The sequence below is a fragment of the Scyliorhinus torazame genome, chromosome 13, assembly GCF_047496885.1.
Source record: "Scyliorhinus torazame isolate Kashiwa2021f chromosome 13, sScyTor2.1, whole genome shotgun sequence".
Classification (NCBI taxonomy): Eukaryota; Metazoa; Chordata; class Chondrichthyes; order Carcharhiniformes; family Scyliorhinidae; genus Scyliorhinus; species Scyliorhinus torazame.
In genome coordinates, this window is record NC_092719.1 from 63037713 (window position 1) to 63050537 (window position 12825).

A 12825-nucleotide genomic window follows, 5' to 3' on the forward strand; every position below is an offset into this window, starting at 1 on the left:
CACTAGTCTTCCGCATTTAACTCCAATGCATTTGGCTGTACTTCTTTTTGGGAAATTGGGGTGGGAAGGGTGGGGGTGTTGGAAAATCTTGGCCATGGACTGCAGCAGCTCACCACCACCTTCTCAGTGGCAATTAGGGATGGGCAATAAATGCTGGCCTGGCCAGTGACACCCACATCCCATAAATGAATAAGAAGAAAGAGACTGTAGTTCACAGACCTGCAGCTCCACTGGTGAGAGGCAATCAACAAAGGATTGCTGCTCGCGGGTGACCATACCATACAGATGGGTTCTGTAATGCGGTGATGCTGGCGTAGGACTGGGGTGAGCACAGTAAAAAGTCTTACAACATCCGGTTAAAGTCCAACAGGTTTGTTTAGAATCACAAGCTTTCGGAGCACAGCTCCTTCCTCAGGACATCAATAAGTTCCATCCCACCATCAGACTCACCATAATCGGTTGCATTCTTGAACGCACTCATCTCCATCAAGGACGGTCACCTCAGCACTTCGCTTTACCGATGCTCCACTTCTCCAGCTTCCACCCCAAACACATTAAAGAAGCCTTCCCCAATGGACAAGCCCTCCGTATACACAGGATCTTCTCAGATGAGGAAGAGTGGAACAGACATATACAGACACTGAAAGATGCCCTCGTGCGAACGGGATATGGCGCTTGACTCATCGACTGACAGTTCCAACGGGCCAAAGCAAAAAAACGCACCTACCTCCTCAGAAGACAAACACGGGACACAACCGACAGAGTACCCTTCGTCGTCCAGTACTTCCCCGGAGTGGAGAAACTACGACATCTTCTTTGCAGCCTTCAACACGTCATCGATGAAGGTGAACATCTTGCCAAGGTCATCTCCACACCCCCACTACTTGCCTTCATACAACCACGCAACCTCAACAGACCATTGTTTGCAGCAAACTGCCCAGCCTTCAGAACCGCGACCATGACACCACACAACCCTGCCATAACAATCTCTGCAAGACGTGCCAGATCATCAACATTACATCATTACACGTGAGATCATTACACGTGAGAACCCACCAGGTACGAGGTACATACTCATGCAGCTCGGCCAACGTTGTCCACCTCATACGCTGCAGAAAAGGATGTCCCGGAGCGTGGTACATTGGCGAGACCATGCAGACGCTGCGACAATGAATGAACAGACATTGTGTGACAATCGCCAGGCAGGTATGTGCCCTTCCAGTCGAGAAACACTTCAGCAGTCAAGGGCATTCAGCCTCTGATCTTCGGATAAGCATTCTCCAAGGCGGCCTTCAGGACGCGCGACAACGCAGAATCGCTGAGCAGAAACTTATAGCCAAGTTCCACACACATAAGTACGGCCTCAACCGGGATATAGGATTCATGTCACATTACATTTACCCCCCCACCATCAGGGCTGGGCTTGTGAAATCCTACCAACTATCTTGGCTGGAGACAATTCACACCTCTTTATCTTGTGATTGTCCCTCTCTCCAGTTGCTCCATCTGGACCTGTAAAGACGTAATTACCTGCAAAGACTCACATTCAAAGTATCGTCTTGCATCTTTGGCTTTGTCTATATATATGTTTCTGGAACCCACCTCTTCATTCACCTGAGGAAGGAGCTGTGCTCCGAAAGCTAGTGATTCAAAACAAACCTGTTGGACTTTAACCTGGTGTTGTAAGACTTCTTACTGTAATAGGTTCTGGAGACAGAGGATAAGCTTCCTTGGCATAACTGAACACCAGTATCTCAGGAATCTCAAGGTCCTGTGTCAGATAGTGAACAGGTCTGGGCCAAGTGGACCTGGTGACCACCAGGTGGTCTTGGCTTCTTTGCCTCTGAATTCTTCCAAAGCACTAATATTTGCAGGATCTGGCAGTCAGTGAACTGCAAATGCATAAGGCAGGTGACTGATAGCTTGATTGCCAGGCCTGGCAAATATGTGAACACTGCCCTGTTTATGTCAGTCAGATTGCGCAGGCACTCAGGTTTGCCACTCTAACTGTCTTCCCACAGGTTCAGGATGTGGTAGTTAAAGAGGCCCGAGGTCACCCATGCATTTTCATCAGTGCATCAACGTACAGCTGATGTACAGCCTCAAAAAGATGTTTCAGGAAGGTGTGAACAAGATTCCCAGGCAGTTGCTATGATACCATGGACCTGTGGCAGTCCACATTCCCTGATCTCTTCACATCTCGAAGACAAGAGCGACCCACTTAAATCATGGCTGGTGACACCCATGAAGAAGCCAATCAATGAAGCCTATGTGCGACATATTGAATGCCATATGCTACACAGGCATGTCATTGGGCAAACCATCGCCATGTCTAAAATTTGCTTCAGGTGTCTGAGCCGATCAGGAGGGACTCTTTAGCACACCAGCCAGAGTCTCCAGAATGGTGATGGTATCATATGTTGCACAACATTGCACAGCAGTGAGTTTGGACCTGCAACAGAGCCAAGGTAAAGAGCACAGTGCCTTTTCAAGAAGAGGATGAATTGAAACGTGATGTGGGAAATGCATTAGCAATGGGGAATAATGCCCCCCTGGATGTCTTCAGTATTGAGAGGTACACTAAGGTTTCACCTATCTGACAATCACATACAAAAACCAGCCGCCCCCCCCCCACCCCACAATCCAACACCATGAACACAAGGTAGTCTTACAAACAACTATCTCTTTCACAGCCAACCATTTCGCCATGTCAGTTCATACCTTACCATTCAACACAAGTGAAACGTCACCAGCAATAAGGCAACCAAAAAAAAGTGCAACACAGAAAATTGTGCAAACAAACAGTATTTGTGTGCCTCAAAAATGAAACAGAAATTTCATGTTGTGTAACACAGTTTGCAGACTTTACTTTTCCCCTTCTAATAACAATAATATTTATTGTCACAAGTAGGCTTATATTAACACTGCAATGAAGTTACTGTGAAAAGCCTCTAGTCACCACATTCTGGCAGCTGTTGGGTACATAGAGGGAGAATTCAGAATGTCCAGTTTACCTAACAGTACATCTTTCGGGACTTGTGGGAGGAAACCAGAGCACCCGGAGGAAACCCACGCAGACACGAGGAGAACGTGCAGTCTCTGCACAAGACAGTGACCCAAGTGGGGAATTGAACCTGGGACCATGGCACTGTGAAGCAACAGTGCTAATCACTGTGCTAACGTGCCCGCTTTGAGCACTTCTACATGGTGTAAATCCTGTGGTTTCAGCCAGTTTACAGGCAGGTGCTTTGATCACTGTGCTGAGTGTTGTGATCCTCTTGCATTCCTCTTTGTTTTGGAACCCATCAGGACCCCATCAAAGGCAGTGAGGAACCATACACGCATTAGGATATAGCTGAAAGTACCATTGTACTCGCCTTTCCTGCCCTAATTAGACATTAAAGCACTCTTGGCATTAAATCCACAAGTGTGCCACTGCGCCCCCGCCTGTGACCTCATGGACAATCTCCAGCAATGCCTTCTGTGCTCCACCTGCAGGTTTCTTGCTCCTGTCAGTATCTCCCTCTGAGCCCTTACACTCACCAGCATCAGGTCCAAGGGATTGGATTGGATTGGTTTACTGCCACGTGTACCGAGGTACAGTGAAAAGTATTGTTCTGCGTGCAGCTCAGACAGATCATTCTGTACATGAAAAGAAAATACATAATTGGGCAAACATAAAATACACATTGTAAATGGATACACACATGCATCGGGTGAAGCAATTCACCTAACAAGCATGTCTTTTGGGATTTGTGGGAGGAAACGGGAGCACCCGGAGGAAACCACGCAGACAGGGGGAGAATGTGCAGACTCCGCGCAAACAGTGACCCAAGCCGGGAATCGAACCTGGGTCCCTGGCGTTGTGAAGCAACAATGCTACCACTGTGCTACCATGCAGCCCGGTAATAATGACCATGAAACCATTGTTGATTGTCGTAAAAAAACATCTGGTTCACTAATGTCCTTTAGGGAGGGAAATCTGCCATCCTTACCTGGTCTGGCCTACATGTCCCTCCAGATCCAAAGCAACATGAGAGGCTGGTTTAGCACAGGGCTAAATCACTGGCTTTGAAAGCAGGCCAAGGCAGGCCAGCAGCACGGTTCAATTCCCGTACCAGCCTCCCCGAACAGGCGTTGGAATGTGTAACTTCATTTGAAACCCACTTGTGACAATAAGCGATTTTCATTTCATTTTCATTTTTCAACACTTAACTGCCCCCTCAAGGGCATTTAGGGTTGGGCAATTAATGCTCGCCCAGTCTGCGATGCCCACATCCCATGAACAAATAAAAACCAACCTTGAACTTGTTATGAGCAAGGTATAAAAGCAGACCCAATTCAGGGCCGGGTGTAACAAATCCTCCCATCTAGGATTGTACTGGGAGTGAGATGCTGCAGTACGCAAACTATTGTAATATGTAAATAAATGCCTCATTGTTACTGATGGTTTCATTATGACAAGTGTGGGATGATGGCAAGGAATGCCCCATTGCATTTGCCTCGAGGACCTTTGGCGGACGCCGAGCGTGGGCATGTACAAACTGAGAAGGAAGGTCTGGGCTGTCATCTTTGGAATTAAGAAATTCCATCAAAGTGTGTATGGACGGCATTTCACTATCATAAGGGACCACTAACCATTGCTCGGCCTATTCCAGGAGGACAAGAGTATCCTACCTATTGCGTTAGCCAGGATCCAACAGTGGGCATTTTTACTTGTTGCTTACGAGTACACTTTTCAACACCATTCAGGTATCACAATTGCCCATGCGGATCCCCTCCGCTGTCTGCCATTGCCCGTGACTGCCCCATCACTGCCTGTTGCCGATAAGGTGATTGCGACATTGAATTCTACAAATACCTTACCAGCTACAGCTGCTCGACTACATGCATGAGCACAGAGGGACCCGAGGTTGGCGAAGCTTCATCTTATGTTACTCAAACGATGTAAAAAGCAGACTGTTCCTGCATCACTGTGATCCTTCGCTCAGAAGTTCTCCAAACTGAGTTTGAATGTGGTATAATAGTGTACGCTGCTCGAGTAGTCATTCCCCCTTAGGGACAAGAAGGCGTGTTACAGGATTTGCACGCTGGCCAACCAGGGGTTTCAAAAATGAAACTGTTTGGAGGGGAGCCATGTTTGGTGGCCGAGTATCAATGGGGGCATCGAGAGAATTGTAAAAGATTGCCCGGCGTGCAAGAAAGTTCAGAATCTTCCATCATCAGCTCCTCTCCACCTTGGGAATGGTTGGGATGTCCATGGATTTGCCTCCATGCGGATTTTGCTGGACCGCTCATGGCTCCATGTTCCCAATGATTGTGGATGTCCACTCCAAGTGGCTGGAGATTTTCAGGATATCTTCCACGATGTCCAAGGCCACAATCGAGAAACTCCTGAAATCTTTTTGCACCCATGGACTTCCGGAAGTGCTGGCGACACACTAAGGGATGCCTTTCACCAGCGAGGAGTTTGCCATTTTTATGTGGCGTACTGGCATTTGGCACATCCGCACCACGCCATATCATCCTTCATCTAATGGACTGGCAGAGTGGGTGGTCCAAATGTTTAAACTGGGATTGAAAAAGCAGCCGACTGGGTCTATAGACATGTGGTTGGTGTGCTTCTTTGTCAGTTACTGTGCGATGCCACATGTGACCACCGGGATTGCACCAGCAGAACCTTTGATGGGACGACAACCCAGGACTCAGTTGAGTCTTACTCTTCCAAACCTTGTGGCAAAGGTCGAGTGACATCAGGAATCATAGAAGAGTCACCATGGTTCAGGGGCACTGGAGCGAACGTTCCACACCAGGGACACCATTTATGCACGGAATGTTGGCAATTGCATGTTGTGACCCCCTGGAGTGGTACTGGCCTAGACTGGCTCAGTCTCATGTAGTCCAGGGAAGCATGTGGACCATTTGACCAGGCGTGAAGTCATCTGTCGGGACGTTCCACCGGCGATAGTACCGATGTTGCCGCAGTATGAGCCACCCCTTGGGTAAAGTTGGCCCATCTGACCCAGCAAGAGTGCTGTGACTCGGGTTCCGATATGGACGTGGAGGGTTTTCTGCCAGTAGCAGCTAATGGGGGAGTTTCAGACTCTGTTGGGTGGGAAGAATGTCATAACCACTATGAAGATCTTGGGGAAATCATCATTGATTTGCCTGTGGACTCATGGAGCACGGGTTCCCTGGGTGGGGGCTTGTTATGAGCAAGGTATAAAAGCAGGCCCAACTCAGGACCTAGTGTAACAAATCCTCTCAGCTAGGATTACACTGAGAGTGAGATGCTGCATTACGCAGACTATTGTAAATATGTAAATAAATACTTTGTTACCGACAGCTTCCTTTTGAATTATTATAGCAAACAAATGAATGGCTGCAATCCTGATAAAGGACATGGTCAAGAATACCAAGTCAAAAACGTCTCCGCAATCTCTCCTGCTAAAGTCACACACAGACCCAAATCCAGTCTTTATATCTGTCCTGACTGCTAACGGTGTTAATAATCAACTTTCCTATTTCAAGGTCCACCTGCATACCATATTACTGCCTACCATGCTGTTACCATGCAGGATATTACATTATCGTGGGTTGAAAGCACTTTGCTTATACAACACACACACAAATATTTACCCTCCCCACGACACACACACCCCTTACATAATCCCCCCCCCTCACTCACACCCCACACCATCTCCAGACGCATGCAACCTTTCCCACTCTGCACCTCCCCCTGCCCCCCTCCCACCCCCTCCCGCACACACACACACCGTCCAGTAAAGGTAGATTTCAGAGAAAGAAGCATGTAGCTAGGTTATTAACAGAATAACAAGAGGCAAACCACATGGCTTAACAGGTTGCCGGCTCTGGCCATTCCTGCCTTTCTTAAGCTGCATGTATTCCCAAGCCCTCATCAGATTTAAGTATCTGATCTGGCTCTCGAGAGAAAGTTAGTTGCCCACCCCTAACCTGTTTCAGTTAAAGTTGAAAATGGAGGCAGGTAGGTGTCAGGTTGCAGATTTCTGAAATTTTACCCTATCCCCTTTCCCATTTCTCACTGGGGTTAAAATTCCCTCAACATATTAGGGCAGATCCACTGAGTTCATATCCACAGCAAGGTGCTGCACATGCTGTCGTTGCAAAGTCGAAGGATGCTGGTGGGGAGAGGAATCTTACTATAGGCTTAGAAAATGTACCTGTTCATATAGGTGCAACAGATGTCCCTTTAAAAGTATAGAGCTACCTCCGAAATAATAGGAAAGCAGTTAACCATCCCAAGAATATTCCTTGCGTCCTCTGTAGATGTATACTGCATATATATCCAGTCATATATCCCAAGAAACTCTCTCTCATGGCCAGTTATTCGGTTATCATGTACACATGTGGCTGGACTTCTACCTGTTAATTAGAACAGTTAATATAACTTACGATGAAAAAGCCGCAATACTAATTGGAACATGATGGGCGGAATTCTCCGGCGTAATCATCGATCGGGCGGAGAATCCCTTTTGACGCCAAAATCGGGGGTGGCGTCTGCTTTTGGATACTCCGCTCCCTCCAAAATGGCGTCATCGGGGAGTACGACGCTCGCCGTTGGGACGGCCTCAGGACGTCACCTAAGGGCCATCCCCCGTGCTCCTATCCCGATGGGCCGAGTTCATGATGGCCCAGATCACATGTGCTCTGGGTTTTCGTCAACCTCGCCTTGCGGCCGAGGACTGTGTCCAGCGCCGCCACAGTCGGGGGTGGGGTGGGGGGCGGGGACTTCGGCGGGAACTGGTGGAGGGTGGGACGGGGTTGGCGAGGGGGGGGGGGGGGTCCAGAGGGGCACTATCTGGCAGGTTGGGTCCACAAGCGACTAGCACCATGTTGTATGGCGTGACCACTGCATTCTCTGCCCGTTTCTGGCGCGGGAGCCGGGAGTTTTACCGGGCGCCGCTGGTAGCTCCTCACCGGTCCCGGAATCGGTGAGGGTTCGGCAGCAATTTTGCCGCCGTATAACTCCTCTGTTCCCACACCGGCATCGGCACTTAGCCGCAAAATTGGAGAATCCAGCCCGATGTGTCCAGATATTCTACCATTTTGGGTTAATTTCTTACAAACGCTTTGGATTCCTCAATGTCTATTTTAAAACCAATGGTGCCATATGTGGCTTGAGAGTTCATCTTTATGAGTCCATTGCCTATTAGCTACAGCTGCATATTAATGCAAACAGTCCTTTGAGGATGGGAAAATTGACCACTCAAAGTGGTTACCTTCAGGTTGACTGTTTCCTGGGTGTGCTACAATATCTCCATACATCTTGGGAGATCAACGGCAACAAATAAAGTTAAAGTGAAAGGGCCATTTAATTAATAGCAATGGATGATCTCTGATTCTGATAGCCAACAAAATCAATGCTCAAGGGCGAATTCAACTCTGGCTGTTTTTGACGTTGGACTGCAGCAAAAGAAACCTTGAGAGGCAGCTAGTTTCAAGTCAGAAGGCAGAAATGTGGAAGAAAAGATCCCCCTTCACTGTATCTACTTTAGTTGGAAGTACTAACTGAACAGCAGGAAAGTCTTAAAAGGTGGGAGCCACAGAACAGAAAAAGGAGACAAGACTTGTGAGCCAATCAGAAACCAGAAATGGGACAGAGTAGGGACTAACTTGGAGGTGTGAGTTGCTACGGTTGTGCACATATTTTCCCTCAGATACTTGCTAATTAAATTTGCAAAATCTAATAACAATTACCAGAGATTTGAATAGTAAGTTAATAAATTATTAAGGAATGATAAATTAGAATTAAAGTTCCTTTGTACCTTACAATTAAATGAAGAGTTTTGAAGATCTTGATAATTAATTTGTCATTATTACTGGTTAATTGGGACGGTTTTCTATGAAGCTTAAGATATCTATATTAATTTCAGAAAATCAGAGGGAGATTTTCAAAAGTACTGCTATTATTTGAAATTATGATAGCCAACCTGTTCCAGCAATATTCAATAAACAGCAATAAATGAATGATGGATTCATTGGGCATTGGGAACAGTGGGGGAATTCTCTGCTCTTTGAATAATGCCATGGGATATTTAACAATCACCAGGACACAGATGGGCCTTGCTTTAATACCAAATCTAGAAGAACATATGCGATGCTGTGCTGAGCCGAATCCACAATATTGGTGTTTTCTGTTACCTGCATAAGATGAGAAACATCAATCTGCCCTAACCTTAAACCCTGTCAAATGCCACTTATGTCAGGTAATTTGAATGTACTTGATCGTTCATCCACAGAAATTACTCAGATGAGAGAAACAGCACCAATTTTCTATACTCCATTCAAACTCCACAATGACCTAAATCAATTCCTACAGGCAGCCTATTACAGTTACCTTCCACAAATTTAGCCCAATGATTTATTCTTGTCATTGAGGGTTTTTTTGAGGATATTATGGAACGCAGTGCAAGGGTAAATGCAGTTCATGTGTTACATGTGTATTTGCAAAAGGCATTTGATGAGGAATCACGTAAAAAGCTTCATGATAAAATGAATTCACATAATACAAAAAATAATGTGGCAGTATGGATATAAAGTTGGTTAATGAACAGAGAAGAGATTGTTTGATGGTTTCAGACTGGAGAGCTATAAACAGCATCAGTATTGAGACCATTATTTTTCTCAATGTATACTCTAAGTGATCTGCACTTGAGTACATAAGGGCACAATATCAAAATGTGAACATTATGGCCTCGAGATTCTTTGGTTCTGCATTAGGATTAGAGTTAGATGTCCTTTCCTTCGATTGCCACCTTGCCGTAGTGGAGAGACTGTATATTCTGCTGATCTCGAGAGCAATGTCATCAGGAGTCTTAAGCTCATGGCAGTGTCATCCATAAAGGTAAGGTCGGAGGGGTGGAAGCAGACAAAGCACAATCCAAAATAAGTCCTCAATGGTGTATCAGGTGGAAAATACCCGTATGGTATCAATAGCTGTGATGGTGGATAAAGGCGGCAGAAGTAGGGAGATCCCTAGTCATCGAAGTTCCCTTGGCGCTGTAACTGGGCCTACCCTCTGTCAAGGACCGTGTGTCTGTTGATGTGCAATGACATACCAACGTTAAAAGATGTCCTGCACCAGGCATCTACCTAGAGGAAACCAGAATATGCCCCACACAGGCAAACCCTGTGGTGATCAGCGAGAGGTGATGGAGACATGACCTTGAGGTCTGGAAATCCCTAGCTTGGAGCAACACGTAGGCAGTGGAGTTTGATTCAGTTGCCTCGCTTTTGGAATAGGAACAGGAGAGCTTTTCAACAACTTTTCTCAAGACGATGCAGCCCTCTTCAGGATCCAATCTGCTCAACCTGCATGGGGAGAGGGCTAAAAAAGGTGCCCGAGAAATAGTCTGATCCATCTCCAATCTGGTTGGAAAACCGCATTCAACAGGCTCATCTACCTGCAGTCAGAAAATCAAAGGTAAACTGAATTTTGGAACCTGGAATGTACGAATCCTCATGGATAATGCGCAAAATAATCGATCAGAATGGAGAACTACCCTTGTTGTCCATTAACTCAGGCATTTCAACATTAATATTGCTGCCCTGCAAAAGACCCGAAGAGCAGGCGAAAGGCAACTGAGGGAAGATGGCGGTAGTTAAACCTTCTTCTGGAAAGGAAAACTTGATGCTCAGCCCAGGATGCATGAAATTGGTTTTGCCTTTACGAATAAATTTGTCAACCGACTCTTGGAGTTTCCTGTCAGCATCAACGAGCATCTCAAGACCCCTCATCTATAACTTGCCAAGGACCAGCAGACAAAGGTCGTGAGTGCCTATGCCAACCTTTGATGCCAATGATGAGTGCAAAGAAGTCTAGACATCATACTCTCCAACATTCCTAAAGAAGGTAAGATCATCCTCTTTGGGGACTTCAATGCCAGGTTGGAAAAGACTCCCAAATCTGGAAAGGAACCATTGGAAAGGAAGGAGTTGGGAATTGCAACTCCAACAGGATTCCCCTGCTCACCAAATTCCCGGAACACCAGCTTGTCATCACTAAAATACTACTCTGCCAAAAAGACAAGTTTAAGACCTCCTGCAGACATTCATGATCAAAGCACTGGCGCATGATCGACTTCGTCATCGTCCGATCCTGAGACCAAAAGGATCTCATCACGAAAGCGTTGACCAGTGCAGATGACTGCTGGAAAGACCACTGGCTCAACCGCTCCTCTATGTCCATAATACTCCACCAGAAGTAGCGGCAGATGAAAAACAACTCAGAAAATAGATCAATGTTGAGTGGCTTCAAGAGCCAAGCATGCTAGTGAACTTCCAACAATGTAGCCTCCAAAATCTCTATAGTATCCATTCTAATAGAGTGGCGGAAAACTGGAAAGAGCTGAAGACAGCCATCATCTCAAACTGTGGTGAAACCATTGGCTAATAGACCAAGAAACACCAAGACTGGTTTGACAAGAATGACTACACCATCCAAGACCTCATTGGCAAGAAGAGGAAAGCTCTCCACACCTGGCAAAATGACATAACCAGCAAAGCAAAGAGAAGAGCTCATCGATTAGCCAAGGTGGAGGTACAAAGAAGAACTGGAGCCATCAAGAACCAATGTTGGACTGAGAAAGCGAAGGAGCTACAACTCCCCACTGACAAGCATTACACCTGAGGCTTCTTCAGTGCCATCAAGGCAATATACAGACCAACACCCGAGGCCTCCAGCCAGTGCAGAGTAAGGACGGAACCCTCTTGAGAGACAGAGAAAATTTTGATGGAGAGAACATTTCAAAGAACTCCTAAACTATGATACAACCATAGATGAGGACGTGTTGAAGAAATCGCCCTACTCCCATCAAAGATAGGGGAGATAGGGAAGGCCCTAAAGAATATTTTGCTTCAGTATACACTAGAGGGAGGGACTTTGTTGCTCATAATAACAGCAGAAACCAGGTTAATAGGCTCAAACAGGTTGATATTAAGAAGGAGGATGTGCTGGAAATTTTGAAAAGCATCAGGATAGATAAGTCCCCTGGACCTGACGGGATATACCCAAGGTTACTCCGGGAAGTGAGGGAGGAAATTGCTGCGCCATTGGCGATGATCTTTGCATCCCCACTCTCCACTGGAGTAGTACCGGATGATTGGAGCGAGGCGAATGTTGTTCCCCTGTTCAAGAAAGGGAAATTACAGATCAGTCAGTCTTATGTCTGTCGTGAGCAAAATATTGGAAAGGCTTCTGAGAGATAGGATTTATGATTATTCAGAAAACATAGTTTGATTAAAGATAGTTAGCATGAATTTGTGAGGGGCAGGTCATGCCTCACAAGCCTCATTGAATTCTTTGAGGATGTGACGAGACACATTGATGAAGGTCGGGCAGTGGATGTGGCGTATATTGATTTAGGTAAGGCATTTGATAAGGTTCCCCATGGTAGGCTCAGTCATAGAGTTAGGGGGCATGGGATACAGGGACATTGGCTGTCTGGATACAGAATTGGCTGGCCGGAAGAAGACAGCGAGTGGTAGTGGATGGAAAGTATTCAGCCTGGAGGTCGGTGACCAGTGGTGTCCCGCAGGGATCTGTTCTGGGACCTCTGCTCTTTGTGGTCTTTATAAATGACTTGGATGAGGAAGTGGAAGGGTGGGTTAGTATGTTTGCCGATGACATGAAAGTTGGTGGAGTTGTAGATAGTGTTGAGGGCTGTAGCAGGTTACAACAGATCATTGACAGGATGCAGAGCTGGGCTGAGAAGTGGCAGGTGGAGTTCAACCTTGATAAATGTGAAGTGATTCATTTTGGAATATCAAATTTGAATGCTGAAT

At 46.3% G+C, this 12825-nt stretch overlaps 1 protein-coding gene across 1 annotated transcript in view; it reads left to right on the forward strand.

Annotated features, from left to right (window-relative positions):
• The window catches only part of LOC140388067 (potassium voltage-gated channel subfamily A member 1-like), a 305257-nt gene that overhangs the window by 94052 nt on the left and 198380 nt on the right, over window positions 1-12825 (forward strand). The gene's annotated exons all lie outside the window — the stretch shown is intronic.